General features: G+C 39.6%; 1 pseudogene; it reads left to right on the top strand.

The window, feature by feature from the left end:
• Positions 1–2,800: 2,800 nt before the first annotated feature.
• LOC149151869 (acid phosphatase 1-like) lies at positions 2,801–4,149 on the top strand (annotated as a pseudogene).
• The last annotated feature ends 1,494 nt before the right edge of the window (positions 4,150–5,643 follow it).

The raw sequence follows: 5,643 nt of genomic DNA, 5'->3' as shown, positions 1-5,643 counted from the left end.
CAAACAAATTCGTAAAACTGCATATACACCTTGGCAGTCATATGAAAACCAACGACTTCCCGTACGGCAGTCAATCTTCCTGAATGCTGTGTTCGGTGCGTTATGGCTTGTAAGGCGGCAGACACGGATTCCTGTGGATAAAGGATGATAACCTAGTGGGCTCTCCCCTATATACGCGACGGTACGTGGGAGCTCAAGTCCGTGCTAGACCACTACCGAGTCACAAAAGGAGGAATCACCCAATCGTAGTGTGAAACAACAATGACTAGGTTTAACGACGCCGGAGCACATCTCTAGCCTAGACCTCTAATCAGTGAGCGTTATGTTCCAATGCGTTTTTAAGTTCATTCAGTTCATTTTATGGTTGATCTTTGATTAAGTTTCAATTTCCAGGTCCTACCGTATGTAATCTCTCACAATTCCCTAAATGCAAGCTATATGCCAAAGAATATCATTTCATTCGATGAACACTAACTACGAGAGAGTTGAGAATTTTTCAAAATGACCACAAACAATCAAGAACCACCCTAATGCAGCTAATGACAAATAAACAAAACTTTTCTTTGTTTTAAGTCACTTAATCAATGAAAAGCTTCTAATTTCAATTAACTAATGCAACACAAAAGAGATTATTCTTTTCTTTTCAATGGCAAAGTGCACTAAACAAATTTTGAGAGATAATAACAAACAAATGTGAAAAGAACCGGTTGACCCCAAACAACTGTGATCCGTGTCCGGGTAGTGAGAAGTAATCGAAACAATGCAAAGACTGGTTCAATAACAATCACCTAAACAACCAAGCAAAAGCAAGCAAAGAGGAAGGTTTCGCAAAACCAAAAGCAAGCAGTAAACGAACCTCTGTGAGCGAGTAACCAAGCAAAGCCAATCCAACGAAATTGGAATGATAAAACTAGGTCACAAGACACAAAAAGCAAGATCCGCTCAACAAGACTTCTCAAGAAAGTGCTTCAATCTTCAGACAATGGAAATCAAGTCATAAACCAAGTGAAAAAAGCAGGGGATAGCAAAACCAATAGGCTCAGGAGGCAGAATTGAAGAAATTCAATTCTACAGGTATCAGCGCGGGTGATACACAGCAACAAGGCGCTGATCAGAAACCACGCGTAGCAACAAAGCGCTGTCAGCGTGGAAGTACACGGATTAACCGCGCTGGTTCGATTTTCAGAACCGTCGTGACTATTCAATGTATAAACACGCTGATCACGAAGTTAGAGAAACAGCTATGCGATGGCAGCGCGACTGTTTTATTATAAACCGCGCTGAAGCTAAAAAACAGGCACAATCAAGCCAAAAACTCCCAAACCAAGGCAATCACTCTTTAAACAATCAAGGCACCTCCCAGACTGAACCAGGAAATCAAAAACAGAGAACTAATCCCCAATTTTTGAAGAAAGAGCAAAAATCAAAACTCAAGGACAAAAGGTGAACACAAAGACAGAAGCCAGCTCCAAGTTGTTCAGTTTGTAAACCAAACCGGAGATTGACTGAAGTGGCTTTGATCTACTTCGCTAATGCAGAGCAATAGTGTTTCAAAGGCTATCCGGCCGTGCTTCAGGCTCCGTCCAAAGTTTACAAATCCAAAAACAGGGTAAAGAAACTCCCCAGTATGGTCGCCAAATTGATTGTTGTGGAGGTAAATCCTCTCTGCGGACAGAGACGATCCCTACTAGCCCAGACCGGGTCTAGCAACAATCACAGAATGCTATCACGCAAGTTCCTAATTGCAAGTAAAAAGTAGATGGTGAGAACCTACTTGGATTCCAACGCTAGTGTTCGTCGAAGAGATGTCGCCCTCGTTCCTTTGCCTTGGCCGGTCACGATCCCCACGATCACCATGATGGGACACCTGCACATGCAAAGAACAACACGAAAACAAGCATAAAATCTAGTAGATGCAATTATATATCAGTCAGAAAAGATATAACTCAACATCAAACATAACACAATGAGAGTGGAACCATAATGATAGTCATCTATTATTAATAAATAACAGAGAAGAATACAACCAAAGTTCTGACGTCAAATCCTTCTCAAGAGGGTCCAGCCAGCAAGTCTCTTAAGCATTCACCTTGGAGGTAGATCTCCCAAGACAAAAACTCTCTCTCACACAAGTTTACACAAGAAAGAAACACTTCACAACCTTCCTTAAGCTCTCTAGCAATCCCACACTTGTCACACCAACTACCTATCAAGATCACACACTAGCAGCAACACTCCAAGCACTATCAATTCCAAACTAGCTGCTCATGGCAATGGTAGAGGCTTAAATAGGAGAAGGAGTCTCCATGAATGGTGGGAGGATGAGCTTATCTCCAAGGAAGGTGGCTCAAATGACGAAACAGACATGCCAGAGAAAGGAGGGCGACATTTACAAGGCCAACAACCAGGTCTGGAGTCATTTGGAAGGCCGGCTGTTAGAACAAACTCGCCCAAACTGGATCAGCACGGGTCCATAATTGCACTGGAGCGTTGACATCGCAGTTGAATAACAAAGAAGGTCATGTCAGCGCAATCAGATATGAATAACAGATGCGCTGTCTGATGAAATTCGACCAGCACGGGAAACACGTGTACTTCCGTGCTGGCAGCGCATTCCGTCTGTTATGGAGCGCCCATCAGCGCGTTTATTTTGACAACAGTCGCGATGATAGCAAAAACTTTGGCAAAGTGGGTCATTTGGCAATATTAGAGAGGATGAGCATGGATGAATTGGACTCATGACACAGTAGGAAGACTGACAGGGAGACAATGACAAATTACTGTGTAACAGTCCCCTTCCATGGCTTTGATGACTCCTCTCTCCCCCGTCCACACCCAACACCCCAATATCCACTCCCGCATACCCAATAATTGGAAAGTCTTCACTAACTTGAAGAAGTGTTAGAGAAATTCACAAGCCATGAGGAGACATGGTTCGTGAAGCAAGATAACCAACTTAACTTTGAATCCTGGAGGTTCGACGTATAAAAAAGCACTCTGCAATCCTAGATAGTGGTGCTTGCAAAGTACAAGGAGCACATGAAAAGATACGTGGTCAGAAGTGGAAGCCAATATTTGAGGGACTTTGATATGGTAGCCAATGAATCCATAACTTATGTTAACTCTCTGAAACTCTCAGGCGATGGGAAGGACACATGGTTATTTGACGTAGACGATACCCTCATCTCAAATATGCCCTATTTCACAGCCCACCAGTTCGGGTAAGACAAAGTTCACATTTGTTCTTGTAATCATCTATGCTTTTGTTTCATGTTGTTGTCTTGTTTTTTTTTGGACTAGTTTGAGTCTGTTGAACTTATTTCTATTGTAATATTCTTGAATCTGCAATTGATATAAGGATGTCTGGCTAAGTCAAAGTTTGTCCTAATCATCAATTCACAATGGGATGCTTATCATCAATATTATGTCCTTTGGATAGTTTTAATTCTCCAAAATGACTTCCATCTTCAACCCTCTCAAAATGTTTGAACCTAGATTCCAAAATGACTTCCATCTTTAATCCTTCCAAAAAACTTGAATCTAAGTCATTGCGAGCACTAAACCCTAGAAAAAACCAATTAATCTACACCTCATGGATTATGTTTTCTTTTTATGTCATCGAATATATAGTTAGTTTATTCTTATGTGTCCGCTTCTTTGCAGTGTAGAGGTGGTTAATGATTATGATTTTAATAATGGATGGATCTGGTAGAGGCCCCGACATTTCCTATGAGTCATAGATTATATGCCCATCTTCTTGAACCGGGTTTCAAGCTCTTCTTAATAATGGGGAGGAACCACAACCAAAGGAATGGCACAAAAATGGATTTGGTCCAAGATTTTTATTATTCACGGGAGGCACTTTTCCTCAGGTGATCACTGTTATCATTGTGACCACTTTACTCTTCTTCTTTTTTAGAATTCTCTCTGTGAATTCTGATTGCTAATTTTTATGTCAATTTGTGTTGTATGGATTTGGAAGATTATGAGAAGAGCACTACGGTTTATAAGTCTGAGAAGAGATTGAAGATTGAGCAATATTGGTTTAGGATCTGAGGGAAATCTGGTGATCAATGGAGCGATTTGACTAGATACTCTTTTGGGGACAGGACATTCAAGTTGCCCAATTCCATGTATTATGTTCCCTGATATTATGGCCTTTTGTGTTTCTATTGAATGTCCACTTGATAAGTTTCTACATTTGGTCTATATCTGTCCTATGCAACTATAATGTTTGTTTCCAACAAATCATTATATTATGCAACTATAATTTTTTCCCAATATATCGATGGTATAAATAGAATTTGTTTAGTGTTTCAAATTATTGTCTACATCAGAAAATTTCTTTGAGGCATATTATAATCATATTTTATTATTGTAATCATATTTTTCATATATTTTTCAATTTTCATGTAGCAAGGTTCATCGAAAGTATTCAACATGGGTACTCCTTGGATGAATAATTAAGTTATGCATCTAATAAGTGCTTCCACTTGAAATTTGAGTAAAACTATAAGGAGACAAGTTAAAAATACAAGTTGAAAAAAGTACTTTTTTATTTTTTGTTATTTTTTAATATTTTTACATTTTAACTCCAAAAATGGTGAATCATCCCCCATGGTTGACATCATCATCTTGAATCCTATTGGTTCTTATAAAGTTGATTTTGGTTGTACATTTTTGTTTTAGGCCCATGTTAGACCTCAAAATTTCTTTAATGCGGGTGGTATATGGAAGTCCCTGACTTGGTTGGATTTAGCATATGTAAATAAGAGCCATTTTCCTATTGCGATCTATGAGCACTTGTACTTTTTATTATGTTGATTTGATGGTTTGTTTTTCATGGTTAATATTATGATTATAAGCATGGTTCTATGATGTACTCTAAATATGGATCTTGTTCATGATTTTATACGTATTTGAATGATTCATGAATGCATGGGATAACAAGTGTTGTTGCAGCTACATGAGGGGGCATTAGGCCTTCTTTGTGATTCTCAAATGAAGTTCAGAGATTTAAGATTAGATATGCATTCATGACATGTGTTTGATGAAATGTGTAATGTTTACTAGGTAGGCTAGGACAAGTTCTTGCTTCAAGTTTTAATGTTTGGAATTCTTATCACCTTAATCATGATTATGGAAAGTTATAGGAAGTTTTGGGCAGTGGTCTGGAGGCTAGCGTGGAAAAGTGGCGCAAATATTGGAACCACTAGCACTAAACTGGGAAATATAGATCCTAACCACATGGAGGAAGACTTATGAGTGTAGTTACAGCCTCATAACCACATGCATGTTGTGTTGTGGGTGCAGTTGGGGTGTTAAGCTTGTGAAAAAGGGTTCCATCTCTGGGATTGACCACTTGGGGTGGTTTGCAGTCTCCTGAGTGGTTTGCAGTTTGTAAGGGATGTCATTTTGTGGTTGGATTGCAGGCCCCACTTCCATATCTAGAACTTGGAGGTCGGGTCATATCATAGTAGCACTAAGCCTCACATTTACCATCAGAGCTTGTAAAAGTGGTTAAATGTTGGGAGGGGTGGTTACATTGAGGTTTGGGTCTTGGTTTTCTCATTTGAAGCCGATTCTATAAGAAGATAAGAGATTTTTGGGTTTTCTCGTTGGAGGGGTTTTGCCCTGGCTTGG

The sequence above is a fragment of the Pinus tabuliformis genome, chromosome 9 (genome assembly GCF_031772625.1).
Source record: "Pinus tabuliformis cultivar Carrire ecotype Pingquan chromosome 9, CPIR1, whole genome shotgun sequence".
Taxonomy (NCBI): domain Eukaryota; kingdom Viridiplantae; phylum Streptophyta; class Pinopsida; order Pinales; family Pinaceae; genus Pinus; species Pinus tabuliformis.
This window is presented reverse-complemented; position numbering and strand designations above follow the sequence as displayed.